Source organism: Hyperoodon ampullatus, assembly GCF_949752795.1.
Source record: "Hyperoodon ampullatus genome assembly, chromosome: 3".
NCBI lineage: Eukaryota > Metazoa > Chordata > Mammalia > Artiodactyla > Ziphiidae > Hyperoodon > Hyperoodon ampullatus.
In genome coordinates this window covers 30,113,459-30,130,001 of record NC_136916.1, presented here as the reverse complement: position 1 = coordinate 30,130,001, position 16,543 = coordinate 30,113,459, and the positions used below count along the sequence as shown (strand labels likewise).

Below are 16,543 nucleotides of genomic sequence, written 5' to 3'. Positions count from 1 at the left end.
TCTGGGCTCTCCATTCTGTTCTGTTGATCCATATGTCTGTTATTGTGCCAGTACCATGCAGTTTTGATTACTGTAGCTTTGTAGTATTGTCTGAAATCTGGGAGAGTTGTTCCTCCTGCTTTGTTCTTCTTTCTCAGGATTGCTTTGGCAATTCTGGGTCTTTTATGGTTCCATATAAATTTTAGGATTATTTGTTCTAGTTCTGTGAAAAATGTCATGGATAATTTGATAGGGATCACATTAACTCTGTAGATTGCTTTGGATAGTATGGCCATTTTAACATTGTTAATTCTTCCAATCCAGGAACATGGGACATATTTCCATTTCTTTGAATCATCTTAAATTTCTTTTATTAATGTTTTATAGTTCTCAGCATACAATTCTTTCAGCTCCTTGGTCAGGTTTATTCCCAAGTATTTTATTTTTTTGATGAAATTTTAAAAGGGCTTTTTTTTTTTAATGTTCCCTCTCTATTTCATTGTTAGTGTAAAGAAACGCAACTGATTTCTGTGTGTTAATCTTGTATCCTGCTACCTTGCTGAATTCATATATCAGTTTTAGTAGTTTTGTGTGTAGTCTTTAGGGTTTTCTGTATATAATATCATGTCATCTGCATATAACGACAATTTTACCTCTTTAGGTAAAGGCCTTTTTTTGTGATGAGCATACTTGAAGGTGGAAACATCCAGTTGTGACCCAGGGTCAGACCTTACATAGTGCTCTGCCCCCAGCCCCAAAACTCCTGTTTATCCCAATAGCCAGCCCCCCTGAGCAGAGCCTTGGTCCCTCCCCAAGGACCATTCAGCACAATCAGGAGCTCTTAGTTCATTGGTTTCTTTCTTTCCAAGACCCACTTGGAAGAGTAAGGTCTAATCGCCATTGGTTTAACTGCTTATTTACTAAATCAAACTAGTTTTTTTTTCTTTACTAAGTCTTGCTAATCAGTAAACAGTCATCATTTGAATTCTCAATATGCTAAAAAGTCATTTTTCCAAGGGGGATAATTAAAACAGATAATTAATTTTTGGTATAAAAAATTCCATACACAGGCAGACACCTTCTTCATCTCAAATCCCATGGTTAGGTGATTGCCAACAGAGGTTTATACTGTTATAGCCTTAATATGTAAGGAATCACTAAGAAGTCTCACAGATCACTAAGAAATATGTGAAGCATCCCACTAGAAAAATAGGCAAAGAGCTTGAAAGAGCAATTCATGAAGAAAAATGACAAGCAGTAAACAAAAGCTATTTAATCTTTGCAGTACTGGAAGAAAGTACAAATTAAAACAGAGACAGGAAAGTAAATATCAGGATAACAAGCAAACAAGCGGAAGTTGCGGGGATTACGAAACAAAACCGAGAACGTGCCTGGCATTCTGCAGGTAGGGCCACAGCATGATCTTGTATAGAGAGCCTGAATATAGACGTAAAAAGGCCTGGGTCCCGGTTCCAGCTCCACCAACTACTGCCTAGGAGACCTTGTGAGTGATAATAACTCCCTTGTGGGCATGTTTGGGCACCTGATGTGAATGAACATTTCCAGCATGACCTGGCACGGGATGGGTTGTCATGGAAGCTCAGTCCCTTTTCCCCCTCTTCTCACATGTATAGGTTCTAACCGCAGCCTTTGGGAACTGGTCCATTTTCCCTCCGGGAAAGCTCCAGCCCAGAGGGAACAGGTAGAGACCTGCCTCCACACCTTTGAAGAAGATTAAACTGGCTGTGATTCTGGAGAGCCCAGGAATTTGGAAACAACAGAATCCAGGGGTGCTGTGCTGAGGACATGCTGGGTTGCCATCCAGCCAATTCTTTCAAGTTTGGAGCTCAGCAGGTCCATTTCTATCCTTTCTTCTTCTTAAGCAACATTTTTTCCAAACAAAAGCAAAAATTTGCTCACAGCTTGGTTTTGAAACTGCTGTGAGCAGATAATACACGGCAAACTGCCCTGGCCCTGAGTGGCTCTGTGTGCATGCAGTGAGTCCCGGGGCAGAGCCATGTAAGATGTTCCCACACGTCTTGGCTTTCTTTGGAGCTGGCCCAGAGCACCTGACTCCACCGGCTCCCTTCCGTGGAATCCCATCTTTGGGTTTCTCCTTCCCCCAAACCTGAAAGGTGAAGCCGGGGCAAGATCAAAGAGGTCCAGGCAGCATTCGGTGTGTTTGCCAAAACGTGCGGAGTAAAGCTCCAGGGGCCCAGGTGAGTTACGAAGCTGGAACCTGCACCCCATTCACGCTGACCTGACTGAGAGGAGGCAGAGTCTGTGAGAAGCGGGTGGCGAGAGGGAGACCAGGCTCCGCAGAGCCCGGAGTCAGGCGCAGCATTCAGACCTGGGGACCCTGCGTGGGGTGAGCCCAGAGCAGAGCCTGGCAGGTGTGATCTGAGTTCCTGCCAGGCCACTTTGTGGCCTGGTTCTGGAACCTCTCAGCCTCCCTTCCTGCACACGTGTGACGCGAATAATAGTATCTGCATCACAGGCCTGGGTGAGGTCCAAATGTAGATTTTATGCGAACAGATACTTGGTGAGGAATTTTGAGGTTTTAGGGTTATGAGCTGAAACATCTAAAGCACTGACTGATAACTCTCAGTGTTATGCTCTCTCTTCTGTGTCACGTTCTGCATTTCTGCCTTAGCAAGCTGCGATGCTCCCTTGAATGGAAGGGAAGGGACCAAAGAAAGCCCAGGGAAGTCATTCTTTGCGAACTTTACTCGGGGTAGTTCATGCCTTCTGCATTGAGTCCTGTGTGTTGATTACACTTTACTCCCTACATCTCACACCGCACCCGCCGTGTGCTCCCCAGGTTGCCTCAGCCCCACTGCCTTGGGGCCTCGCCTCTTGCCCAATGGAGAAGTCTGTCCCTACGTCAGCTCCCTCAGCCTCCACCAAAGTGAAGCCTCAGCTAGGGCACAGCTGCCTTGTTCCCACACAGGTAGGAGCTGCATTGGCCAGAGGGGGCCAATCAAACCCAAGAGGACGTGAGGAGGCTGTAACTTTTCTCTCCACTTCCAAGTGACATGTGAAATCCAGGCTTCCCAGTGTCGACTGAAAAAAAATGCATAACCTAAAAGTTGAGAGTTATGCTTTATTTGGCTGGCAAAGCTGAGGACTTAAGCCTGGGACATAGCCTCGCAGATAGTTCTGAGGGACTGCTCCGAAGAGGCAACGGGGAAGCCAGGATGTACAGGAGTTTTTGCAACGACGTAGTCAAAACATCAGAAGACTTTTGTCGATTAAAGAAAACCAGGGACTTCCCTGGCAGTCCATTGGTTAAGACTTCGCCTTCCAATGCAGGGGGTGTAGGTTCGATCCCTGGCCAAGGAGCTAAGATCCCACATGCCTCGAGCCAAAAAAACAAAACATAAAACAGAAGCAATATTGTAAAAAATTCAATAAAGACTTTAAAAATAGTCCACATCCAAAAAAAAAATCTTTAAAAGAAAACCAGACATCTCAAGTTAAGGAATTTAGTGCTATTCTGTGTATTGAAAGATGCAAGATTCTAGGCTCCCTGAAGTCATTCCTTTGATATGCTCCTCAGCTATCTGGGGCCAGTATCCTGCTTTTCTCCATCCTGAGTGCCCTTAGGGTGCACCGTTGGGGGTGGCTGCAGTGGCTGAGGGTGGCAGTGGGCAGCCCCATTGTCTCCATCTGAGTTTCCTCAGGGCTCACGTCATGGTGGCTGTAATGTGATGGCTTGATGGCTGCAACATCCTTTGTTCACTGATACGGCAGGTGATATTTTAGTTCACACCAGCATCTAGCCACCTGGAGGGGCAGGTAACACACCTGGGAGTGCACGGGAGGTTTGCCCAGGGAGAGCCGAGAGAGAGGCCTACATCCTTCCCACATGCCCCACAAAACCCATTCGGAAGACCTGCCCTGGCCTAGCAACCTGCTGCTTTGGTGTGAAGTTGCAGCCAGCTTGGCACTTATTTCCCCCTTCCCGGCTGCCCCTCCTCCGCACTCCTGTTTCCCCAGGACTGCACCTCCCGGTGAAGCCTCAGCCCCTGGGCTTTGCCGCAGTGCTTGCTCTCTAGAGAATGTGGCCTAAAGCATGTGGTCAGTGGCAGACTAAGTGTGCGCTTCAGTAATCCCCGTGAACTACTGCGAGGAGTGGGTCATCACGGGCATCCCGTTAGAACTGGTTGGGTGTGATTCTGCACTACAGGAAGTGCAGGACGTGGTCTCTCCTCTCTCCCCGGCGCTCAGCCCTTGGAACATGGCTGTAATAAGCAGGTGTTGGATGATGGAGTGAATGAAGGTACCCACAGCCCTGAACCTTGTTTAAATCAAGAGCTCATATAATTTGAATCAACTGTTTTCAGCTATGCACACTCAGTAACCCGTTTAATAATCAGTTAAAAGAGGTAGAAATTAGTCTCTCCGGTGTGACTGTTCCTTCCCTTTTTTCATCATAAAACGTTCCATGGTCTCTTGTGTTGACTTTAAAAATGCAGAACGTGAGACCTGCAAGTTAAGTTGTATTGGGGACAAAATGAGGACTGCAGTCCAGGAGACAGTGTTTCCGATAACTCTGAGAAATTGCTCCGTCGGGACGAGGGGGGAGCCAGGATATATAGGAATTTTGCAACAAAGAGCAGGTAATTGGGAAAGTCAAAAAATTACTGTTAAATAAAGAAAGCCAGATATCTCAAGTTAAGGAATTTAGCGCTTATCTATGTATGGGAAGATGGAAGAGTCTGGGCTCACTGAAATCATTCCTTTGATGTGCACCTCAGCTATCTGGGGCCAGTATCCTGTATTTTCACATCCTGAGTTTCCTTAGGGCTCACTGCAGGGAGTGGCTGCAGTCTGATGGCTGCTAGATGGAAATATTCTTTTCAGCCCCGAGTTTCCTCGGGGCTCACTGACTCACGTTGGAGGGCTGCAGTCATTGATGACTGTGACATCCTGTGTTTATTGATATGGCAGGAAATATTCCATTTATAAATATACCATTTATCACTTGATTTCTGTTCAGTAGCTCTTTCATACACTTCCTCCTCCTGAGAGCATAGTTGTTCTCATTTTCTTGCTGGTGTTATTGACCACGGTTGAATTGACATCTGCTTTGAGCTAGACTTCACTTCCAAAAGAATGGAGATTTTGCAATCTGCCTTTGATGGCTCAGTTTATCTCGTACTGGCAGCTTAGATTTCAAGCATGTGCCTTCTGTGCTGGCTTCCAAGTTTGTCACTAAACTCTCATTTCTGGAAAGTCTGATTATGGAGAATCGCTCCCGCTTCCTGGAAAGAACTGAGCACTCCAGGAGGTTTCCAGGCACCATACACACGGTTGTCCAAAAGTTCCATTTTTTACCCCATTTGCTTCGAAAGGACTCAAGTGTTTTAGTTGGTCTCGTTGCCTCCCTTCTGGTCTTTCAGGGGACTGTTATAGTGGTGCTGTTGCCCAAAGTCTCCTAGTTCAGGAGAAAAGGAAGCATGATACCCTGCTTGTTCAGGTGCATGTACATGAGTCATCTCTTTGTTCATCACCCTATGTCTCGCCTGGTCGTGGATGTAACAAAGAGATGAGTTTCTTCTTTAATATTTCACTTTTGCAAATAAAATACAAAATGTTGATGAAGATGAAAAATAAAATGTATGGGAAGAGGAAGAACTCTCCTGAAACCCCTTCCTCAGGTTCTCCACTGTTGCCTCAGGTGCAAAGGTGCACCTGCACTGGTCAGCATTCTGCCAGCCAGATCCCCCCCACCCCCTGCGCCAAGAATATGTAAGTGCATTTAATGTTTGAACATTTGACTTTGTTATTTTCAGAAGCATATCATGTTCAATATGTCTATATTTCCACTTGGTGTTTTTTCGTCTTGATGTTTTACTGCGTTCTAACCGTGCTGCGTACATAACTTTGTATTTCTCTCTGTTACTTGCATATCAAGTGCTTTTTCATGTCCTTTTTTATCCTTTGTGAGCAGCATTTTATGTATTTTTATAATACTTCGCCAAGTAGAAATACCGTCGTTTACTTAGGCATCCTTCTATTGTTGGGATGCGTACATTGTTTTCTGGGGTTTTTGCTATTATAAACAGACAGCTTAGCGCAGAAAGCTTTCTCCTAAATTTAAAATTATTTCCTTGGGATCGTTCACCGGAAGTAAAATTACTAGAACAAATAAGCGGTGGAAACCACAAGTATACCTACGCTGGATACATTTTACTAATTTGCTTTTCAAAATGGTTGAACCAACATACAACTTCATCAGGCACAAGTAGGCACTCATTTGCCAGCTCTCGAGGAGATAAATGATATCTTTCCTTAATTTGCATTGCGATAATTACTAAGGAGGGTGAACACTTTTCCAAATGTTGGTGTACAAAGTGTGTGTGTGTGTTTTTAATTGCCCTTTCTCTTTTTTTCCAGAGAATAGTCAGTATTGTTATTAAGCTAATAGGTACTCCATGTAAAATACAAATTTAATAACCCTTTCTGGGTCATAGCTCCTATAAATATTTTTTTCTGGTCTGTTATTTGACTTATATATATTTTTAAGATAATCTTAAATTTCTTCTCCAGAGTTTTGATAATTCTTTTTTTTATTCCCAGTTTGTTTGTGATTTGATTTTTTTCAGAATCTGTTTGATTTGGGGTTTTTTTTTCGTATAAGGTAAATATTTTTCATAAATTGCTAACGAATTACCCCAAAACAAAGACAAAATCGAAACGTTAAGAGATGTTGTGGGCTTCTGCATCTGGCAACAGAAAGACCAAGAATAGGACAACTAGCAAAGCAACTAAAATATACAAAACAAGTTGTGAAAATAAGTCCAGCCGTATTGATAGTTTCAATAAAGGTAAATAGATTGCTTCATTTAGAAGACAAAGATTGTCAGACTAGATTTTTTACATGTGTTTGCTTTTGTGCCGGGCGTATTTGATTTACCTACCAGACCCCTGTCCACTCCTGTCTGCCCCACTCTGCCTGAGGCTGGTCTATTCACAAACTGTCTGCCTGTGGCTGGTGGTGGAGTTCAGCCAGAGGGAAACTCCAGCAGGAGAATGGAAGGAGGAAGGAGATGTTTCTTTCAGAGTTATTTATCCCTCCAGCATCCCTCGGGGTCACAGCCCCACCCTCCCCTTGCCGGTAGACTATTGTACACTTATGGGCTAAACACCCCTTCTGCTTCTAGCCCCGGGGAACTCCATCATCCCCTGTGGCTCTGTTTTGCTCTGCTGACACCTCTGTAAATGGTCTCTTTATTAAAGCCTTATTGGATTATCCTAGTTTAATTATGCAGTCTTCTTCCTGCTAGGACAGACTGATGGAACTATATGTAAGAACAATATCTAAAATATAAGAAAACTGCAAAGTTAAAAATAAAGTGCATGGGAAAAGATAGACCCAGCAAATGCTAACCAAAGAAAGCTGATGTAGTTACGTTAACATCAGACAAACAGAAATGTTATGGTGAAAAGCAATCCCAAAGCTGAAGAGGGTCACTGCGCGTTGATAAAAGATTTGGTTCAATTCTAACGTGGCCTCGAAATATATAATGCAAAAATTTGTTAAAGCTCCAAAGAGAAAAATACAGGCTCACACCCAAGGTGGGAGATTTGGCACACCTCAAATATATTTGATAGACAAAATAGCAAAAATCAGTAGGAAGAGAAGATTTGAACTTCACAGTTGACAATTTAGGTCTAACCAATGGACCTACACCCAACAACCAAAGAACACACTTGCCTTTCAATCACAGGTGGATTATTCCTGAAAATTGGCCACGTAGTAGACCATTTGGCAAACTTCAGAGTATTTCCAAGGATTGGTAGTATATAAGCCCTGTCCTCTGAGATTACAGGTAAGAAATCAAAATTTAAAAGATAACTAGAAAAAGCCCATACATTTGATAGTTAAAAAACACTTCTAAACAACTCATGTGTCAAAGGAAAATAATCATAATTTAATAGGGAGGGACTTCCCTGGTGGCACAGTTGTTAAGAATCCACCTGCCAATGCAGGGGACACAGGTTCGAGCCCTGCTCTGGGAAGATCCCACATGCTGCGGAGCGACTAAGCCCACGTGCCACAGCTACTCAGCCTGCACTCTAGAGCCCATGTGCCACAACTACTGAAGCCCATGCGCCTAGAGCCTGTGCTCCACAACAAGAGAAGCCACCACAATGAGAAGCCCGCACACCACAATGAAGAGTATCCCCCGCCTGCTGAAACTACAGAAAGCCCGTGTGCAGCAACAAACACCCAATGCAGCCAAAAATAAATAAATAAAATAAATAAATTTATTTTTAAAAAAGGATAATAATAATAATTTAATAGGGAATCTTTGGAACTGGATGATAATAAAAATACTGCATATCCAAACAGGTAATGCAGGTGAAGTAGGGATGAGAGAGGAATGTGCGTTCCCAACTGCATGTGTTAGAAAAGAAGAAAGGCTAAAGATTGATGATAGGTGCTTTGTGTCCACGTAGAGGGGTGGGATAGGGAGGGTGGGAGGGAGACGCAAGAGGGAGGAGATATGGAGATGTATGTATATGTATAGCTGATTCACTTTGTTTTACAGCAGAAACTAACACGATATTGTAAAGCAATTATACTCCAATAAAGATATTAAAAAAAAAAAGATTGATGGTAGAAAATGACCAGCAACATAAACTCAAAGAAAGCAGAAAAAATGAATTTTTAAACTAGCAGAAATCAATGAAATAGAAAACAAACGTACGTAGAGAGAATTGACAAAAGCCCTAAGTTGGTCCTTTGAAGACACTAATAAAATTGATAAACCTCTGGGAAGACTGGTCAAGGAAAAAACTGAGAATATAGTTGACCCTTGGACAGCACAGGTTTGAACTGCACAGGCCCACTTAGATGCAGATTTTTTTTTTTTTTCAGTAAATAAGAACTACAGTCCAACACAGTCTGTGGTTGGTTGAATCTGCAGATGCAGGGCTGGCTGTAAAGTTATAGATGGGGGTTGGCACCCCAGACCTCTGCGTTGTTCAAGGGTCATCTGTATATAATTTCACGAATGAAAAAGTAGAATGTTATTATAGATCCTGTATACGTCAAAGTTATTATAAGAAGATATTATAAACAACTTTGTGACCAAAAAATGAAATGTTAAGTGAAATGACCAAAAATAATGTAACAGCAAAATTGACACAAGAAGAAACAAAAATTAAAATTGTGTGATTAAAGAAATTGATTCTGTAATTTAAAAGAAAACTCAGGGCTGGTTAGATGCACTGACAGATTCTACTAAACATTTAAATGGAAGAAATGTAATGTCAATATTCCACAGACTCTTCCAGACAGTAGAAAAAGAGGGAAAAAGAGTCTCCAGTTAGTTTGATGAAGCCTGAGTATCCTTGATACCAACTCCCAACAGCCCACTATGAGAAGGGAGGCTTTTCAGCCAGTGTCACTTGGGAACGTAAATAGGAAAATCCCAAGTTCAATATTAACAAACTAAATCCAACAGTATTTTTTTAAAGTTCCTCTTTTCCTGTCTCTTTTGGATTAAATATTTTTGAATATTCCATCTTATTTCCTTTAGGATTTTTAGCCTATTTTGTGATTGTCGCTGTAGACTTGGAGTTAATACTCCTCCCCACTTTCTGCTGTAGTTGTGTGCTATATGTAACTTCTGTACACATTACAAACTCCATCTTGCAGGGATATTTTTGCTTTAAAGACAGTCATTGTCTTTTAAAGAAATTAAGAGAGAAAAAAAAAGCTACTCTTTTATATTTACCTACATGGTCACCATTTCTGGTACTCTGTTCTTTCCTGTAGATCCAGATTTTCATCTGTGACCATTTTCCTTCTATCTGAAGAACTTCCTTCACCATTTCTTATCATGCTGGTCTGCTGGCCATGAATTTGCTCTGCTTGGATTTATTCCAAAATATCTTTATTTCAACCCATCTTCAGTTTGTTTTTAAAAATAGGTTTATTTACTGACACACTGATTTTGACTCTGCTTAGAGGAAGCCATTGTGATGGTGCTGTGACTCCACCCATTTTTAAAAATTTATTTATTTATTTTTGGCTGTGTTGGATCTTTGTTGCTGTGTGTGGGCTTTCTCAAGTTGTGGTGAGCAGGGGCTACTCTTTGTTGTGGTGTGCAGGCTTCTCATTGCGGTGGCTTCTCTTGTTGCAGAGCACAGGCTCTAGGTGCATGGGCTTCAGTAGTTGGGGCACATGGGCTTCAGTAGTTGGGGCACACAGGCTCACTATTTGTGGATCACGGGCTCTAGAGCACAGGCTCAGTAGTTGTGGTGCACGGGCTTAGTTGCTCCGCGGCATGTGGGATCTTCCCAGACCAGGGCTCAAACCCGTGTCCCCTGCATTGGCGGGTGGATTCTTAACCACTGTGCCACCAGAGAAGTCCTCCACCCATTTTTGAATGGCTGTTTTCTCTAGATCTAGGTTGGCAGTATTTTTTATTTGTTTATGGCTGCATTGGGTCTTCGTTGCTGCATGCGGGCTCTCTCTAGTTGTGGCAGGCGGGGGCTACTCTTCGTTGTGGTACATAGGTTTCTCATTGTGGTGGCTCCTCTTGTTGCAGAGCACGGGCTCTAGGCGCACGGGCTTCAGTAGTTGTGGCTTGTGGGCTCTAGAGCACAGGCTCAGTAGTTGCGGCGCATGGGCTTAGTTGCTCCATGGCATGTGGGATCTTCCCGGACCAGGGCTTGAACCCGTGTCCCCTGCATTGGCAGGCAGATTCTTAACCACTGCACCACCAGAGAAGCCCTATTTTTTTTTTTCATTTCAGTACTTTAAAGATATTTCATTTTCTTCTTATCTCCATTGTTTTGGGTAGGAAGTGCTTGCATTTACTATGAAAACAAACGTTGTTTACATCTAAGCTATCTGGCGTGCAAGGATAACATTTCCTTTCTCATTTTGTTCAGGCTAGCAAGTTTGCCAAATACAAAATCAATAAACCAAAAGTGCTTTTTCACATTTCAGCATGCAGAACTTCTAATCATTCTAAGTGCCTCACTGCTAAATATAGAAGGACCTCCACACATTCAAGAAGATTATGCAACATTAGAACAGACACAAACCCTGAAGAGAATAAACTTGGCGGTAAGAGGGAATTCAGGCAGGAAAAGCAAACAAAAGCACAACAACAGCAAAACTTCAAAAAAACTATAGTTGATGTTCCAAGATAGAAAACCCAAGTAGGGAAAAGGCCAGTTCTTCTTCCCGCCTGTGTTTCTCTCCTGTGTGTCTCCTTTATTGTTAACACAGAACACTTCACTTCTGGTACTTCTAGTCACCAAATGTGTGGGGGTTTCCCCCCACAGCAAACAATTCTCTGCAGCACCATCTGGGTGTCCTCCGATGCAACCCAATTCTGGCACCACCTACCCGGGGACAGAGTCAGGCCCCACAGGCTAATAAGGGCTCAGTCCCACAAGACTGTCCCCCGCACACATAACACACACACACTTCGGACACCAGTTGTAAGCCTGGGTTATCACCTGTGTTTTTGACCGACTGCCCTGTAGATCTAAAGACCCCCTCCTTGGGTTCAGTTAATTTTCTAGAGCTGCTCACAAAACTCAAGGAAACACTTGCTTACATTTACCAGTTTATTAAAGGCTATGATAAAACGGTACAGATGAACAGCCAGGGGAGGAGATACACAGGGTCTGTGAGGGTCCCTAGTGCAGGAGCCTCTGTCCTTGTGGAGTTGGGATGCATCACCCTCCTGGGTAGATGTCTTCACCCACCTAGCAGCTCCCTGAACCCCATGCTATTGGGATTTTCTGGAGGCCTCCTCATGTAGGCGCGATCAATTACCAACTCCGGTTTTCGCCCTTCTCCCCTCTAGAGAAATGGGGGGTGGGGCTGAAAAGTCCAAGCTCCGAATCCTGGCTTGGTCTTTCTGGTGACCAGCCCCCATCCAGGAACCACCCAGGAGCCCACCAGAGTCACCTCATTAGAACAAAAGTTGCTCTTAGTATTTTTTTCACTTGGGAATTGACAAGGGTTTTAGGAGCCCTGTGCCAGGAACCGGGGGTAGGAACCAATATATAATTTCTATTATCTCATAGGTATCCTCAGGGAAGATTAAGTATTTCAGTGCTGAAATAAGAACAGGATGCTGCATTTTAAAAAGGAACATTGGGAGGACCAGATAAATGACTTGAAATTTTAAAATATGAGGCAAAAATTAGAAAGGCAAGAGATAGGTTGGAGGAGGAAGCCTCCCAGAAAATGAAGAGGGAGTGGGGTGGGCATGTGGAGGATGGTGTAAGAGAAAGGATTCTCGATGTCCTGGGTAAGGAGGCACTGGACGATGGCTAGAATTCAGGAGCTTGGACAGAGCACGTGAGCATTTACCCTAGAAGGGCCCCCTCGGAGCCTGACAAGAGGCTGAGTCTCGGGCAGGACGCGGAAAGGTGGAGAGGGTGGCGGGAAGGACCGCTGTCCTGTTATAGCCCGTGTAGCAGACTTTGTCTTTTCAAACCGTTAATTTATTACTTTGAACTAACTGAAAAATGTTGAAAGGTGGTATTTTAGTGTTCTCTATCTCACCCTGTAGGTGCCGTTAAGAAAAGTGCGGTTTTGTGTGTTACCAAAATGTACAAGTGATTGTTCTTTACCTGATATGTGTGCTTCCACACTTCACCCAAAGAAACATTGGCACTTGGGATTCTGAGATACTCCTTCTGGCACTGAAAATACCATTTTGAAAGGTTTTTATGGCTACGAGATCATAGGGAAGATTCTCCCATCTGCCCGGCTTTACTTCCGGCTCTGGAGGTGTGCACGCATGTGTGTATGTGTGCATGTCCATAGGGGACACATACATGTGTGTGCTCTTCCTTCTTCTTTTCTAGGCCATTTCCTAAATTCTCTCTCTCTTCCTACCTCTTGCTTGCCGTAATGTGGACTTAAAGCACATTTATAACTATGTTAAATTCATTGAGTAAAGGTTGATATTTCTGTGAGTGTATAATAGTTCATATAACGGCTTTATTGAAATATAATTCACACAGCATAAAATTCACCCTTTTAAAGCATCCTTGTATATTTTTATAAACAGAAGGAGGAGAGCCTTTTTTATCCCTTTACCCAAACCTCTGCGTTAAACTTTGTAAACAGGTTCCTTGGACCTCAGAAGGAAAAGGCTTCCCCTGGAGTGTTATTTAGACTGAAGCATATTTCTTGATTATAGGCTTCTCTTTCTTTACTGTGTTTCGACTAAAGAATTTCTCCCTGCATGTTGTAAATGTTTGGCGGGGGGAGAATTAATAAATTCTTTATTGTTAATAGCTTCTCTTATGGCCAAAGAAAACCCAGGAATTCAAAAGTATTAGCTCAGAATCCTTAATCTAACAAAACCTTTCCCCTGCTCTTAGCTGGTTTGTCTCCAATTGTAAATTCCCCTCTCAAGGATTTTTAATGCTTAATTCAAAATGCTGGAAGAGAAAAACTTCATTACTGCTGGTACTTTCTTATTGGCAAATTCAACCTCAGTCTTCCCTTAATTCTCGTCCTTTCTTTGAATAGGAATAATCCTGTTTGTTCATTACAAATTCAATTCATTGAGGGGGGAACTGCATTGAAGATGGTGAATGATGATAAAGCCATTGATCGGCAGCCTCTGGGGCATTAGCTAGGATTATCCTCTGCCTCTCACAAGCAGTGCTGGCCCTGAGTGTTTAAGCAGGTGGATTTACTGTTCTTTCTTCTAGGGGCTCAGGAATCTGATGGAGAGAAAGCCAGGGAATTTGGCCTTGGGCATCTTTTCAGACCTCTTCTAGGAAATTAAGGAATGAATGGTACTAGTTGGGTTTTGTAAGGGTAAGCTTGAACAGGCACGCTGACGTCTTGACTAGTAACCAATACACTCTTGTTAAACGCTTTGTCCAAAGCAGACCAACATTCCGAAGTCCTCCCACGTCTGGATGGCAGTTCTGTGGAGTGTGGACTGGGTCTCTGGTCTGGTGTAGCCCTGGATCGTTCTTCTTCTGCTTCCTCCTTGGTTCTTCCCTCCAGGTGTCTCATCTCCTCAAAGCGAGGGCAGGCTCTAGGCATGGTGAGCGTGGTGGGACCTGGTCCTCGCGTGGGCTGGACCCTTGGGGTCGTGGATAAGTGTTGACTCAGCTAGAGGAGAGGACCACCCTAAAGCCTAGAGCCCAGAGCTGCATGTTCCTGTGCATCTCTGCCTTACCCTGTGATGCCAAGTCACTGGTGTCTGATCCTTCTGACTCGCCCCAAGTGGGACTGTGGGTTGGAGGCGGGCTGTATACCAGGTGGGCTTCTTCCCGGGGGCGCTGTGGTCCGTCACCTGGCAGTTTCTGACTCAAGCCTCATGAGATGCCAGACTCCATGAAGGGGTTATTGGGCCCCTTAACATTATGTGTCAAGAGCCTTCACAATGTTGTATTCTCTCTGGAGGATCTGCCTGGGGAGAGTAGTTCAGATGCAGCAAGTGATATTTCCTGCAAATTCATGTATAAAAACAAAAATGAAAAGGAAACTGAAACACGTGTCCTGTTATAACCTATTATGAGAGATTGGTTATGAAAATGCTTATATTCATACAGTGAAATAGTTTGCTGATATTTTAAGATATCAGTGTATTAATTTAGCAAACATTTATTGAGCACACATACCAGAAACTTGCCACACGCTGAGGCCAGTATGCCACGTAAGAAAGGCACATTCCTGCCCACGTGACAACTCTGGTCTGATGAAGGGGAGAAGACAATAAACGGGTGAAGAAATGATTTCTGGATGTGATTAACATGATGCTGAGTTAGAGAAGAAAGATAAATTGCTGTCCTGCATGATTTCAACTATGTGAAAAACAAACATGCATAGAAAATAGCCAAGAGGAGAATATGCCAGGCAAGTTAGAGGTGATTTTTATTTTCTTCTTTATTTGTTTCTCAGATTCTCAACTACTGCGCCACCAGGGAAGCCCTGTTTCTAGATTTTTAAATTAAACTCAATTTTTAAAATTCATGTGTGTGAAAGGTAATATAATATATGCCATGGTTTGTTTGTTTTTTAATCAAACAATCCAGAAAAGAAAACAATAAAAATGAAGTCTTTCTTCCATTCCTGAACCCCAGCCTCCCGTCCCGGGCCCCTCCTGCAAGACAGTTCCTACTGCTGGTTTCTTGGAATTATTTTTTTCTTTTCAGCTTTATTGAGATATAATTGACATGTAGCACTGATAAGTGTAAGGCATACAGCTTAATGACTTACACATATTGGGAAATGATTGCCCCAGTAAGTTTCGTTAATATCCATCATCTCTTATAGACACACACAAAGAAAGAGGAAAAAAACTGGGTTTTTTCCTTGTGATGAGAACTCGTAGGATCTGCTCCCTGGTTTCTTGGAATTCATTCCGCTCTCCCCGCTCACCCAGGGTGTGTGCCGATCCCGAGCTTAGATCAGCCCCTCTTCTCTTGTTTGTCCTACCAAAACTCTATCCGAAAATAAGAATCTAATTTTAGTGATGAGGCCTTTGGTGGGTGTTTTCGGAGACATCATATAGGATTGAAATAACTCGATTCAAATTATAGCTCACAGAGCCCTTGTTCCCTGCCCTGTAGTTATTATGCTCCCCCTTAATGATAGTTCATCACTCAGCAGTTCAAATGTCCAGAGCCTTTGTGGTTTTGAAATGTAGCTTTAATTTGATCCCTGGGAGTTGAGAACGGATGATCGTTCATAGACAGGCCCTGTGTTTGCTGCACCTGCACCCGTGTGAAGTATCAATACTTCTCATGTAAGCGCCGCTCACTGCGTTAGGTAAATGGCCACGGAAAGAGCCCGGCCCTTTGGAGACCATGTCCTGGGAGACAGTCAGCTCAGGACAGTTCTTTTCTTTTTTTTTTTTCTTTTTTTGCGGTACACGGACCTCTCACTGCTGTGGCCTCTCCCGTGGCGGAGCACAGGCTCCGGACACGCAGGCTCAGCGGCCATGGCTCACGGGCCCAGCCTCTCTGTGGCATGTGGGATCTTCCCGGACCGGGGCACGAACCCGTGTCCCCTGCATCAGCAGGCGGACTCTCAACCACTGTGCCACCAGGGAAGCCCCAGGATGGTTCTTTTAAATCAAAGGACCCACATCCTTCAATCCTGGCCAGGCCAGGAGAGGCCCAAGCAGTGCAGGGGCTGACTTGGGGGTTTCGGAGGCTGCAGGCTTTCAGGACCTGGGGCCTTAGTTGGCCAGGATGATGGTTAAAAAGAAACAGTACTGCTCTGTGCCCCGCCGTGGGACAAAATCGATTCGTGTTGGTTTGATCCACTTCTCAATAAACCCTGAGGGGCTGGGGCAGCTGGAGCCCATTAGCACGAGCCGCGTGTCCTCCGGCAGGTCACACTGGCCTTCGGCCCCTCGCCTGAGTGACAGTGACAGCAGTGACCTCCCTGACATGGTCACACAGTCCCAAACGCTGGGCACACTGTTGTGAGAAGGGAAGCCGGCCCATGGCCCACGGTCACGTCCAACCCGGCCCTTGTGTGCTTTATTACATCAGGGATCCCGCCTGGACGTTGCAGGCCAGGTCTCCCCTCTGTTCTCAC

The 16,543-nt window shown here is 43.9% G+C and overlaps 1 protein-coding gene across 3 annotated transcripts in view; it reads left to right on the top strand.

The window, feature by feature from the left end:
• PCSK6 (proprotein convertase subtilisin/kexin type 6) overlaps positions 1–16,543 on the top strand; it is a gene marked incomplete at both ends in the record, with an annotated part of 192,995 nt that overhangs the window by 153,820 nt on the left and 22,632 nt on the right. The window lies entirely within an intron of this gene.